This window comes from Balaenoptera physalus (assembly GCF_965194825.1).
Source record: "Balaenoptera physalus genome assembly, chromosome: 1".
NCBI lineage: Eukaryota > Metazoa > Chordata > Mammalia > Artiodactyla > Balaenopteridae > Balaenoptera > Balaenoptera physalus.
Genome location: NC_138882.1, coordinates 179,506,095 through 179,521,197, shown reverse-complemented (window position 1 = coordinate 179,521,197; position 15,103 = coordinate 179,506,095). Strand labels below are relative to the sequence as shown.

General features: G+C 41.5%; 1 protein-coding gene across 1 annotated transcript in view; it reads left to right on the top strand.

Annotated features, from left to right (window-relative positions):
* LDLRAD2 (low density lipoprotein receptor class A domain containing 2) overlaps positions 1-15,103 on the top strand; it is a gene marked incomplete at its 5' end in the record, with an annotated part of 43,656 nt that overhangs the window by 6,976 nt on the left and 21,577 nt on the right. The gene's annotated exons all lie outside the window — the stretch shown is intronic.

Here is a 15,103-nt window from a genome sequence, read left to right as displayed (position 1 = left end):
CCTCCTCCTCTATTGGCTTTCTAAAGAAAAAAAACTCACTCCTGGACTTCCCTGGTGGTGCAGTGGTTAAGAATCCGCCTGCCAATGCAGGGGACACGGGTTTCATCCCTGGTCAGGGAAGATCCCACATGCCGCGGAGCAAAGAAGCCCGTGCACCACAACTACTGAGCCTGCGCTCTAGAGCCCGTGCGCCACAACTACTGAAGCCTGCGTGCCTAGAGTCCGTGCTCCACAACAAGAGAAGCCACCGCAATGAGAAGCCCGCGCACCGCAACGAAGAGTAGCCCCCACTCGCCGCAACTAGACAAATCCCGCACGCAGCAACGAGGACCCAACGCAGCGATAAATAAATAAATAAAATTATTTAAAAAACCAAACAACTCACTCCTATGTGTCTTCTCTACTCTCAGTGCTCCACTGCAACACTACTTCACTTCCGGCACCGGATGTGTGGGTTTTCCACACACGGAAGCGATTCTGCGATGCCATTGCAAGTCCAGGTTATCACCTATACTTCTGACCAACCAGCTGTATATCTGAGGGTCCCACGACCCCTCCTCAGGTTTGACTAATTTTCTAGAGTGGCTCACAGAACTCAGGGAAACCTTTTAACTTCTAATCACCAGTTTATTATAAAAAGATGTAACTATGGAACAGCCAGATGGAAGAGATGCATAGGTCGAGGCTCCTGAGAAGGGGCACAGAGCTTCCATGCCCTCTGCACACCACCCTCCCAGCACCTCCACGGTTCACCAGCCAGGAAGCTCTCCAAACCCCGTCATTTTGGGTTTTTATGGAGGCTTCATCAAGCAGGCATGATTGACTAAATCATTGGCCATTGGTGATGGAATTCAATCTCCAGTCCCTCAATCTCATCTCCTGGGAGATAGGGGTGGAGGGTGGGAGTAGAGATGAAAGCACCAGTTAATTCTGGTTGGTTCCCCTGGCAATGAGCCCCCTTGCCTATGTAGCCTAGGGGCTTTCCAAAATTCGCTGCATTAACATAAACTCAGGTGTGGTTGAAAAGAGCTTGTTACAAATAACAAAAGACACCTTTATCACTCTAATCACTTCAGAAGTTCCGAGGATTTTAGGAGCTCTGTAGGGAATGGCAGAAGACTAATATATATTTCTTATAAATCACAGTATCACAGCTGGAGTTCTAGTGTTTGTCCTGGGCCCTCTTCTATATCAGTCAATAAAAAAGAAACAAAGAAGTATAACCAGAAATCAGATGTCACTCCATTTTGGCACACTTTTGCACTTTAAAATCTAAATTCCAGGGCTTCCCTGGTGACGCAGTGGTTAAGAATCCGCCTGCCAATGCAGGGAACATGGGTTTGAGCCCTGGTCTGGGGAGATCCCACATGCCGTGGAGCAACTGAGCCCGTGTGCCACAACTCCTGAAGCCCGCGCACCTACAGCCTGTGTTCCGCAACAAGAGAAGCCACTGCAATGAGAAGCCCGCGAATCACAATGAAGAGTAGGCCCCGCTCGGTGCAACTAGAGAAAGCCTGCGTGGAGCAAGGAAGACCCGATGCAGCCAAGAATAAATAAATAAAATAAATTCCAGGAATGACAGTGGTTCCACTGACAGTGGTTAGGACTCCACGCTTCCACTGCAGGGGGCACTGTTCGATCCCTGGTCAGGGAACTAACATCCCACATGCCGCAAGGTGTGGCCAAATACAAAAATCTAAATTCCTTTTCATGACTTATAGGGCTGTAGTAGGCAGAATAATGCCCCTCCAAAATGTTGCTATAGATTGAATTTTTTGTCCCCCTAAAATTCATATATTGAAACCTAACCCCCAATGCGATGGTATTTAGAGGTGGTGTCTTTGGCAGGTGATTAGGTCATGAGGGTGGAGCCCTCATAAATGGGATTAGTACCCTTATGAAAGAGGCTACAGGGTTCCCTTGCCCCTTCCACCATGTGAGGACACAGTGAGAAGATAGCCTTCTATGTACCCAAAGTGAGCTCTCACCAAGACACTCTGCCAGTGCCTTCATTTTGAACCACCCAAGAGAAATAAATTTCTGTTGTTTATAAGCCATGCAGGCTGTGGTATTTTTGTTAATAGAGCCCAGAGTTTCTAAGACAGATGTCCATTTCCTTATATCCAAAACGTCTGAACCTATGAATATGTTACCTTATGTGGCAAAAGGGAATTAGGTTAAAGATCTTCTTTTTTTTTTGCTGCGCTGCATGGTTTGTGAGATCTCAGTTCCCTAACCAGGAATTGAACCTGGGCCACGGCAATGAAAGCCTGGAATCCTAACCATAGGCCACCAGGGAGCTCCCTAAAGATCTTAAGATGGGGAGATTATCCTGGATTACCTGAATGGGTCCAATGTAATCACAAGGATCTTTATAAGAGGGAGGCAGGAGGGTCAGGGTCAGACAAGATGCTACACTGCTGACTTTGAAGGCAGAAGAAGGAGCCACAAGCCAAGGAATGGATTCTTGGATAAGGCAAAGATATGGATTCTCCCCTAGAGCTTCCAAAGGGAAGACCTTCCAACACTTTGATTTTAGCTCAGTGAACCCATTTCAGACTTCTGACCTCCAGAATTATAAATTGTTTTAAACCACTAAATTTGTGGTGATTTGTTACAGCAGTAGTAGGAAACTAATACAAGGGCCCTTCATAATCTGCCCACTCCTGGGAATTCCCTGGTGGTCCAGTGGTTAAGACTCCGCGCTTCCAGTGCAGTGGGTGTAGGTTCAATCCCTGGCTGGGGAACTAAGATTCCACATGTGGCGTGGCATGGCCAAAAAAAAAAAAAAACAGTAAATGATCTGGCCACTCCTAACTCCAACCTTGTATCCCTCATTGACTGTGCTTTAGGGACAGTATCAAGTACTTTCCTGACCCAGAGCCATCTTGTAACCAAGCAGGGGCCTTCCTGGGGCACACACACCCCCTGCCCCTGCCATGTCCTCCACCTGCCTCTTATTTGTAGAAAAACTTTAGCCTTTCCTGAGTTACAGAGAATGAATTTAATCAGAGAACTGAGAAAATACAGAAAGGAAAACAGTCAAGCAAGACAAAATAATAATAGTTTAGCCATTAAACAAAGTCAAGGACCTTTAGTTCCTCCTCAAGGGCTATAGATAATATCCTGAGCCATGTCCTTTGGGCTATTTTGCAGATGTTGAAACCCCTCACCAGGTGGAAGACGTTAACTGTATGCTGCCCACAAGCATATAGACCCAGACCCTTGGGAACCAGAAGGTTGATGATGTTGACTCCTGATTAAGTCACCACCAACCAACCAAGTTGGGTAAGATCTCCACCTGTCTGCGCCATGATGGTTCGACCTGCTTCTCACTCAGATGCCAAAGGACCATTAAAGGACAGGAAAAAAGGTGGTACCCATATCCAGAAAGAACCCTGCCCATCCCCTGAAAACCTATGCAAATGCTTCTCCCTCGTTAACCTTGCCCTTAAATCTTGCCTTGATGCACTCCCGAACCCCACACGCGAGAAGTTGATTTGTGAACTAAGTTCCTGGTTCTCCATTCTCTGGCCATCGAATAAAGCTTGTGCTGCTCCACTCTCAGCTTCAGTTTCACTTTTGGCTGTGCGAACCAAACAGAAAAAGAATATTCCCTACCAAGGCAAGGGGCCTCGGCCAGGCTAGGGCCCAAGTGGGTGGTCCATGTGACCTAACTCGGTAACAGTCTCACACCCCCAACTATCACATCCCTGTTTCTCTCCTAACATTTATCATGTCTGAAGCGATCATGTTCACAATTGTTTACTTGCTCGTTATGTCTTCTTTCTCTAATTTGTCAGCTCCTCAAGAGTAGGAACCTTGCTGCCTTGTTCATTGCTATGTTCCTGGCACACAGAACAGTGCCTGGCACATAGTAGGTATTTTAAAAATGCCTGCTAAATGAATGAATGTGCATCTGTCTGATTAAGGATTAATGTTCCAGAGTTGTGGTTAGCAGTAGCTTCTTTTTCCTACATGAGGGAGGCTTGAAACCTATACAGACTCACACATTATGTATAAAGCACAAGCAGTTTTTTGACATCATCAGCCATTCTTCTGAGACCCAGTGGGGAAGAAAGGCAAAAATCCCAAGCCAAAAACAGAAGTGAAGGGAATTCCCTGGCAGTCCAGTGGACTTAGCGCTTTCACTGCTAGGGGGCCAGGCTCAATCCCTGGCTGGGGAACTAAGATCCCGCAAGCCACAGCGTGGCCAAAAACAAACAAACAAACAAATAAATAAATAAATAAAAATGGAAGTGGAGTGTTGGAGTGTCTCACCACCTAAAGAAGAGGAGGATGGGTACCTCAACCGTGAAGTACTATTCATGGGGACACTGTAGACACTATTTTGACACTTTGCCCTGCCACCACTATGGATCAGCAGGTATATGATCATATTCTAGAGCTGAGTCTCAATTTAACATCTACAGTGGGAATTGGTACACCAGGGAGTTATTCACTGACAATGGGTCAATGGGGGGAGGAGCCAAGCCCATGTTATATATACCATGAATATAACATAAGTCATGTCATATTCACTCCATTGGCTTTAATGTAATAATGTGGGAATTGACCTTTTGGAAATTACTTATATTAATTATAGAATTATTCAATATAATAAAGGATTACCCAATATAATAGTATCTTACCCACTTAAAATAAACCTTTCTATTAATACACCAGCCACACACATACACATATTCATTTTGGGTGGGGTAAAAGGCCAGGATGCCTTCACTTCTGGGTAGTGACTATGATAGTTCATTAGTCTCCTCCTCTTTCTCTTCAGTCACTGCCTAGACCATCACTGTGGGTTGGACTTGGTGTGATCCTCTTCTGGCGAGATTCTGACCCTCAGACATTAGTAGAGCGAAGGACAGTATGCATTCTTGCTGTGGGAGCAAGTGGCATGAGGATCAGGATTCTTACATGGAGACGAGACGTCCCTTTCTGTATGTACTGGTTTCCAAGGGATGCCATGTTAAATTACTACCAACTGGGTAGCTTAAAACAATAGAAATTTAGGGCTTCCCTGATAGCGCAGTGGTTAAGAATCCGCCTGCCAATGTGGGAGATGCGTGTTCGAACCCTGGTCCAGGAAGATCCCACATGCCGCGGAGCAACTAAGCCCGTGCGCCACAACTACTGAGCCTGTGCTCTAGGGCCTGCGAGCCACAACTACTGAGCCCGCACGCCACAACTATTGAAGCCTGCACGCCTAGAGCCTGTGCTCCACAACAAGAGAAGCCACCACAATGGGAAGCCCACATAGCCACCGCTCTCCACAACTAGAGAAAACCTGCGTGCAGCAACGGAGACCCAGTGCAGCCAAAAAATAAATAAATAAATTTATTTTTAAAAAATTAAAAAAAAACAATAGAAATTTATTCTTTTATAGTTCTGAAACAGGAGGGAAGGGGGCAAGACGCAAACTTTAAAAGAATGACATAGGCATAGGATATGACAAAAACTGGTTAGAACCAACTAGGTCCAAGATGGTGGAAGATTCTACTTCCAGTAGACCTTGAGCCTCATTATACACTCATTGTAATACATTAGCTAAATGACATACCCACCAGAACCATGACAGTTCTGAGGCCAACCATAAAAGGTTAAAAAGTGGGCGGTGGCCCAATTCCTGGAAATCCCCACCCCTTCCCTGAAATAATTGGAATAATGCTCCCACTCATTAGCCTATGAAATTACCCAGCCCATAAAAACTAACCATGCCATATTTTGGGGCCTCTCGCCTTCTGAGATGGCCCACACTCTGTCTGTAAAGTGTGTTTCTCTCTAAATAAATCCACTTCTTACCTATCACTTTGTCTCTCACTGAATTTTTTTTTCTTTTTTTTTTTGTTAACACCTTTATTGGAGTGTAATTGCTTTACATTGTTGTGTTAGTTTCTGCAGTATAACAAAGTGAATCAGCTATACATATACATATATCCCCATATCCCCACCCTCTTGCGTCTCCCTCCCACCCTCCCTATCTCAGCCCTCTAGATGGTCACAAAGCACTGAGCTGATCTCCCTGTTCTATGCGGCTGCTTCCCACTAGCTAACTATTTTACATTTGGTAGTGTATATATGTCCATGCCACTCTCTCACTTCGTCCCAGCTTACCCTTCGCCCTCCCCGTGTCCTCAAGTCCATTCTCTATGTCTGCGTCTTTATTCCTGTCCTGTTCCTAGGTTTTCAGAAACTTTTTTTTTTTTTAAGATTCCATATATATGTGTTAGCATACGGTATTTGTTTTTCTCCTTCTGACTTACTTCACTCTGTATGACAGTCTCTAGGTCCATCCACCTCACTACAAATAACTCAGTTTCGTTTCTTTTTATGGCTGAGTAATATTCCATTGTATATATGTGCCACATCTTCTTTATCCATTCATCTGTTGAAGGACATTTAGGTTGCTTCCATGTCCTGGCTATTGTAAATAGTCTGTCACTGAATTCTTTCTGCAGCGAGACATCAAGAACTTGAGCTTCATTAAGTCCTGAGACCAGGTGTTGTGTGATCTCAATTAAAAGCCAATGGGTTCAAGTCCCAATCTGAGTTGCACGATTTCAGTTCTGGAATCTAGAAGTCCAAAATCAAGTTGTCTGCAGGGCCACACTCTGTCTGAAGGCTCTAAGGGAGAATTCTTCCTTGCCTTTTCCAGCTTCTGGTGGCTCCTGGTGTTCCTTGGTTTATCACAGCGTAACTCCATATTCTACCTCTGTCTTCACAGGGTCTTCTTTCCTATGTATGTCCCTGTGTGTCCTCTCCTCTTCCTATGAGGGCACCAGTCATTGGGTTTAGGGTCAACTCTAATGTAGTATGACCTCATCTTTATTTATTTATGTATTTATTTGTTTGTTTCTTTTGTTTACTTGTGGCTGAGCTGCACAGCTTGAGGGTTCTTAGTTCTCAGACCAGGCGTAAAACCTGTGCCCCCTGCAGTAGAAAGGCAGAGTCCTAACCACTGGACTGCCAGGGAATTCCCAGTATGACCTCATCTTAACTAATTATATCTATAAGGATCTTACTTCCAAATACAGTCACATGCTGAGATTCTGGGTGCACATGAATTTTGGGAGGACACTATTCAACCTACTACTCTGTGAGCTATTTCACTCCATGTGTTGCTGTTCACACTCTTGCTCTGACTGGTTATGGGCAATTTAGGAAGCCCTAATATGTTGATCCTTGACACAATCACTGTAAATACTGGCTCTTACCACCTTACCCATCAGGCTGTAGGCTTTACAGAAATACAAATGAGGCAACCCTAATATTTTGACACTGTTAAGATGTGAGCTGGCCCTCGCTGGAACACAGGCAGCTCTCAAGAGCTGGAATCAATAAGATGCTGTGGTCAGAACTGAGACATAATTCATAAACACATGCACACTACAACTCACCCCCTGACTCTGTTACATTATGCTTTACAGTAGGCCCAAATCAATATTATCAGGATCGTAGCAAACAAGGCATATTCTTTTTTTTTAAATTTAATTTAATTTATTTTTTTATACAGCAGGTTCTAATTAGTCATCAATTTTATACACATCAGTGCATACATGTCAATCCCAATAGCCCTATTCATCACACCACCATCCCCACCCCACCGCGGGTTTCCCGCCTTGGTGTCCATATGTTTGTTGTCTACATCTGTGTCTCAACTTCTGCCCTGCAAACCGGTTCACCTGTACCATTTTTCTAGGTTCCACATACATGCATTAATATACGATATTTGTTTTTCTCTTTCTGACTTACTTCACTCTGTATGACACTCTCTAGATCCATCCACGTCTCAACAAATGACCCAATTCTTTTCTTTTTCATAGCTGAGTAATATTCCATTGTATATATGTACCACAATTTCTTTATCCATTTGTCTGTCGATGGGCATTTAGGTTGCTTCCATGACCTGGCTATTGTAAATAGTGTTGCAATGAACATTGGGGTGCATGTGTTTTTTGTTTTGTTTTTTTTAATAGATTTATTTATTTATTTATCTATTTATCTATCTATTTATTTATTTATTTATTTTTGGCTGCTTTGGGTCTTCGTTGCTGCCCTCGGGCTTTCTCTAGTTGCAGCCAGCGGGGGCTGGTCTTCATTGCATTGCGCGGGCTTCTCATTGCGGTGGCCTCTCTTGTTGCGGAGCTCGGGCTCTAGGTGCGCGAGCTTCAATAGTTGTGGCACTTGGGCTCTGTAGTTGTGGCTCGTGGACTCTAGAGCGCAGGCTAAGTAGTTGTGGCACACGGGCTTAGTTGCTCTGCGGCATGTGGGATCTTCCCGGACCAGGGCTCGAACCCGTGTCCCCTGCATGGGCAGGTGGATTCTTAACCACTGCACCACCAGGGAAGCCCTACATGTGTCTTTTTGAATTATGGTTTTCTCTGGGTATACTGCTCAGTAGTGGGATTGCAGGATCATATGGTAATTCTTTTTTTAGTTTTGTAGGCAACCTCCATACTGTTCTCCATAGTGGCTGTATCAATTTACATTCCCACCAACAGTGCAAGAGGGTTCCCTTTTCTCCACAGCCTCTCCAGCATTTGTTGTTTGTTTTCTGATGACGCCCATTCTAACTGGTGTGAGGTGATACCTCATTGTAGTTTTGATTTGCATTTCTCTAATAATTAGTGATGTTGAGCAGCTTTTCATGTGTTTCTTGGCCATCTGTATGTCTTCTTTGGAGAAATGTCTATTTAGGTCTTCGGCCCATTTTTGGATTGGGTTGTTTGTTTCTTTAATACTGAGCTGAATGAGCTGTTTATATATTTTGGAGATTAATCCTTTGTCCATTGATTCGTTTGCAAATATTTTCTCCCATTCTGAGGGTAGTCTTTTCGTCTTGTTTATGGTTTCCTTTGCTGTGCAAAAGCTTTGAAATTTCATTAGGTCCCATTTGTTTATTTTTGTTTTTATTTCCATTACTCTAGGAGGTGGATCAAAAAAGATCTTGCTGTGATTTACATCAAAGAGTGTTCTTCCTATGTTTTCCTCTAACAGTTTTATAGTGTCTGGTCTTACATTAAGGTCTCGAATCCATTTTGAGTTTATTTTTGTGTATGGTGTTAGGGAGTGTTCTAATTTCATTCTTTTACATGTAGCTGTCCAGTTTTCCCAGCACCACTTATTGAAGAGACTGTCTTTTCTCCATTGTATATCCTTGCCTCCTTTGTTGTAGATTAGTTGACCATAGGTGCATGGGTTTATCTCCGGGCATTCTATCTTGTTCCATTGATCTATGTTTCTGTTTCTGTGCCAGTACCATATTGTCTTGATTACTGTAGCTTTGTAGTATAGTCTGAAGTCAGGGAGTCTGATTCCTCCAGCTCCATTTTTTTCCCTCAAGACTGCTTTGGCTATTCGGGGTCTTTTGTGTCTCCATACAGATTTTAAGATTTTTTTGTTCTAGTTCTGTAAAAAATGCCATTGGTAATTTGATGGGGATTGTATTGAATCTGTAGATTGCTTTGGGTGGTATAGTCATTTTCACAATATTGATTCTTCCAGTCCAAGAACATGGTATATTTCTCCATCTGTTGGTATCTTTAATTTCTTTCATCAGTGTCTTATAGTTTTCTGCATACAGGTCTTTTGTCTCCTTAGGTAGGTTTTTTCCTAGGTATTTTATTCTTTTTGTTGCAATGGTAAATGGGAGTGTTTCCATAATTTCTCTTTCAGATTTTTCATCATTAGTGTATAGGAATGCAAGAGATTTCTGTGCATTAATTTTGTATCCTGCAACTTTACCAAATTAATTGATTAGCTCTAGTGGTTTTCTGGTGGCATTTTTAGGATTCTCTATGTATAGTATCATGTCATCTGCAAACAGTGACAGTTTTACTTCTTCTTTTCCAATTTGTATTCCTTTTATTTCTTTTTCTTCTCTGATTGCCGTGGCTAGGACTTCCAGAACTATGTTGAATAATAGTGGTGAGAGTGGACATCCTTGTCTTGTTCCTGATCTTAGAGGAAATGCTTTCAGTTTTTCACCATTGAGAATGATGTTTGCTGTGGGTTTGTTGTATATGGCCTTTATTATGTTGAGGTAGGTTCTGTCTATGCCCACTTTCTGGAGAGTTTTTAACATAAATGGGTGTTGAATTTTGTCAAATCTTTTTCTGCATCTATTGAGACGATCATATGGTTTTTATTCTTCAATTTGTTAATATGGTGTATCACATCGGTTGATTTGCGTATATTGAAGAATCCTTGCATCCCTGGGGTAAATCCCACTTGATCATGGTGTATGATCCTTTTAATGTGTTGTTGGATTCTGTGTGCTAGTATTTTGTGGATGATTTTTGCATCTATATTCATCAGTGATATTGGTGTGTAATTTTCTTTTTTTGTAGTGTCTTTTTCTGGTTTTGGTATCAGGGTGATGGTGGCCTCATAGAATGAGTTTGGGAGTGTTCCTTCCTCTGCAATTTTTTGGAAGAGTTTGAGAAGGATGGGTGTTAGCTCTTCTCTAAATGTTTGATAGAATTCACCTGTGAAGCCATCTAGTCCTGGACTTTTGTTTGTTGGAAGATTTTTAATCACAGTTTCAATTTCATTACTTGTGATCAGTCTGTTCATATTTTCTATTTCTTCCTGGTTCAGTCTCGGAAGGTTATACCTTCCTAAGAATTTGTCCATTTCTTCCAGGTTGTCCATTTTATTGGCATAGAGTTGCTTGTAGTAGTCTCTTAGGATGCTTTGCATTTCTGCGGTGTCTGTTGTAACTTTCCCTTTTTCATTTCTAATTTTATTGATGTGAGTCCTCTCCCTCTTTTTCTTGATGAGTCTGGCTAATGGTTTATCAATTTTTTTTATCTTCTCAAAGAACCAGCTTTTAGTTTTATTGATATTTGCTATTGTTTTCTTTGTTTCTATTTCATTTATTTCTGCTCTGGTCTTTATGATTTCTTCCCTTCTGCTAACTTTGGGTTTTGCTTGTTCTTCTTTCTCTAGTTCCTTTAGGTGTAAGGTTAGATTGTTTATTTGAGATTTTTCTTGTTTCTTGAGGTAGGCATGTATAGCTATAAACTTCCCTCTTAGAACTGCTTTTGCTGCATCCCATCGGTTTTGGATCATCGTGTTTTCATTGTCATTTGTCTCTAGGCATTTTTTGATTTCCTCTTTGATTTCTTCAGTGATCTCTTGGTTATTTAGTAACGTATTGTTTAACCTCCATGTTTTTGTGTTTTTTACGGTTTTTTTCCCTGTAATTCATTTCTAATCTCTTAGCGTTGTGGTCAGAAAAGATGCTTGTTATGATTTCAATTTTCTCAAATTTACTGAGGCTTGATTTGTGACCCAAGATGTGATCTATCCTGGAGAATGTTCCGTGCATACTTGAGAAGAAAGTGTAATCTGCTGTTTTTGGATGGAATGTCCTATAAATATCAATTAAATCTATCTGGTCTATTGTGTCATTTAAAGCTTCTGTTTCCTTATTTATTTTCATTTTGGATGATCTGTCCATTGGTGTAAGTGAGGTGTTAAAGTCCCCCACTAGTATTGTGTTACTGTCGATTTCCTCTTTTATAGCTGTTAGCAGTTGCCTTATATATTGAGGTGCTCCTATGTTGGGTGTATATATTTATAATTGTTATATCTTCTTCTTGGATTGATCCCTTGATCATTATGTACTGTCCTTCCTTGTCTCTTGTAACATTCTTTATTTTAAAGTCTACTTTATCTGATATGAGTATTGCTACTCCAGCTTTCTTTTGATTTCCATTTGCATGGAATATCTTTTTCCATCCCCTCATTTTCAGTCTGTATGTGTCCCTAGGTCTGAAGTGGGTCTCTTGTAGACAGCATATATATGGGTCTTGTTTTTGTACCCATTCAGCAAGCCTGTGTCTTTTGGTTGGGGTATTTAATCCATTCACGTTTAAGGTAATTATCGATATGTATGTTCCTATGACCATTTTCTGAATTGTTTTGGGTTTGTTTTTGTAGGTCCTTTGCTTCTCTTGTGTTTCCCACTTAGAGAAGTTCCTTTGGCATTTGTTGTAGAGCTGGTTTGGTGGTGCTGAATTCTCTTAGCTTTTGCTTGTCTGTAAAGCTTTTGATTTCTCCATCGAATCTGAATGAGATCCTTGCCGGGTAGAGTAATCTTGGTTGTAGGTTCTTCCCTTTCATCACTTTAAGTGTATCATGCCACTCCTTTCTGGCTTGTAGCGTTTCTGCTGAGAAATCAGCTGTTAACCTTATGGGAGTTCCCTTGTATGTTATTTGTTGTTTTTCCCTTGTTGCTTTCAATAATTTTTCTTTGCCTTTAATTTTTGCCAATTTGATTACTATGTGTCTCAGCGTGTTTCCCCTTGGGTTTATCCTGTATGGGATTCGCTGCGCGTCCTGGACTTGGGTGGCTATTTCTTTTCCCATGTTAGGGAATTTTTCGACTTTAATCTCTTCAAATATTTTCTCTGGTCCTTTCTCTCTCTCTTCTCCTTCTGGGACCCCTATAATGCAAATGTTATTGCATTTAATGTTGTCCCAGAGGTCTCTTAGGCTGTCTTCATTTCTTTTCATTCTTTTTTCTTTATTCTGTTCCACAGCAGTGAAGTCCGCCATTCTGTCTTCCAGGTCACTTATCCGTTCTTCTGCCTCAGTTATTCTGCTATTGATTCCTTCTAGTGTAGTTTTCATATCAGTTATTGTATTGTTCATCTCTGTTTGTTTGTTCTTTAATTCTTCTAGTTGTTTGTTAAACGTTTCTTGCATCTTCTCAATCTTTGTCTCCATTCTTTTTCCAAGGTCCTGGATCATCTTCACTATCATTATTCTCAATTCTTTTTCTGGAAGGTTGCCTATCTCCACTTCATTTAGTTGTTTTTCTGGGGTTTTATCTTGTTCCTTCATCTGGTACATAGCCCTCTGCCTTTTCATCTTGTCTATCTTTCTGTGAATGTGTTTTTTTCCCCACAGGCTACAGGATTGTAGTTCTTCTTGCTTCTGCTGTCTACCCTCTGGTGGATGAGGCTATCTCAACAAGCCATATTCTTTAAATATTTGGTAACATTGCAATGTGTCCAATCACTGAAGTTATATCAAGAGTCCCACAAATGCCCATGGCACATAGTGTAGCCAGGCCAGGAAGAGACATAGCTCCATCCATTGTAGCTTTGTTGTAATTGTTCCATGTTTCTCTTCAGCATACCATGCCCAGGGTCTATGAGCATTTGTGATGTCCACTCTTAGGTCTGTTCTGTTTTTCAGTCTTGCTAATGGTCCATGAATCCCTTGACGATGTTGGTATAAATCTTCCCCATGTTTTAGTTGACTTGTCTCCTTTGAGGTAGGCATTATCATTCCAATTGGGTCTACTCTTAGTAGATGCCTGTGAGATGAGGTTCTAAGGCTCAGGCCCACAAGGTCCCCTGTCTGATGCTCTGTTCTTATTGACATTTTTCTGATGGGGTGAGTTTCCCCATTCAAGATCCCTTGAGATTATGTTGACCTCATCCAGGCTAACTGAGGGATCACATGGCTTTCTTTCGTTCCATGGGAAACCGGACCATAGCTTTTTTTCTCATGATAGTTGTAGTTGGGCTAATAGGAGTATTTTAGTTATTGTAAAATGTCCATGCTCTGTATCCAAACATGGTTTGATCCAAACGGGGTGTTTATCACCTTGGCAATCAGGTAGTGAAGCCAACCTATTAGGTTTTGGTCAGTCTATTTACAGGAAAACTGGGAACATTGTGTCAGATAATTAGGATGGTTATAGTGAAGCTATTGAGAGTTGTCAATGTAAATGCTTTTCTATTCTGAAGGAGATACCAGAAGAATCTTGTATCTGTACTCTTATTCCCCCATAATCTTTAAGTTTAATGTGTTTAAACTTGATTTCGGTGTTGTCAAACCCAAGTTCCTGTGCCCCAAGCACAGTAAGGCCAAACAAACTGAAACATTGGATTGGAGCAGAGAAAGGTTTATTGCAAAGACCAAGCAAAGAAAACGGGTGGCTTGTGCTCAGAAACCCCAAACTCCCTGATGGTTTTGGGGGAAGAGTTTTTAAAGGCAAAATTTAGGGTGAGGGCTGCGGAGTGTGTGACTTTCTTCTGATTGGTTGGTGGTGAGGTAACAGAATGGTATTCCAGGGATCTTGTGCTCAGCCAGAAGTTACTATCCTCCACCAGGGTGGGAGCCTGAGCTCCTACAGAAGAACTCAAAGATATATTGTTATGTCTATCTATCCCTTGAGGAGGAACCAGGCCCCTGATTTATCACTGCATTAATGTTTCTTGACTGCTCCTCCTTTGTTTCTGCATTTCCTCCCTTCCCTTTGAAATCTTACAAACTAGAAACAAAGCTTTTATACCTGGGAGGACCCCACAGGGTTTCAATAGGGTTATTTTGTTTGTAGCTCTAGGGTGTCAGGATAGTTGTTTATTATGTAATTTAGACTACTTATTCTATCCGAGCACTGTTCAATCTTCCATTTATTTCACACCTAGTCTGGATTTAGGTTTTCCTTAGTAGTTCATTAAACTTTTTACCATTCCTGCTGATTTCCTTCTTATTGGCCTAGACCTGTTTCCTTACTGTAAACTTTGTTCCCCAGTTTGATTCTGTGATTAGGGAGTTCCATAGGCACTAATAAGTGTCTCTATGTCCGATATTGTGGATTTAGTATCTCCGCAAATCCCAGTCCTGAAAAAGTATCCTCCAAAGACATTTCTTTTTCCTTTGTGGCTCAGTCATGGCTTTGACATAGTCTATCTACCAGATTTAGCCTTTGCTAGTTCTTCCAGATTGTTTTCTGTTGTCAAGTGACATAGAAAAGGTTGGCAGATTTGACAATGTTTTAGTATGTGCTGTTTTAGGAATACCTCTCTCCCTTGAACATTTAATTGATGAGTTTGTGCCCAAATATCCATTTGTTTGGGGAACACACATCTAGCTAATATTTTGTCAATTAATTATTTTCGATGTTAGAGTTCCAGTTAATTTATCTACTTCTGATTATAACTTGCTTTTTGAGTTTTACATTTCTGGGTGCTGAGATATGGTCTCCTAATATGTAAGACTGTCAAACCTAATGTATATTCTCTGATATTGGTGTTCTCCATACTGGTTATCTGTTTATTAGACA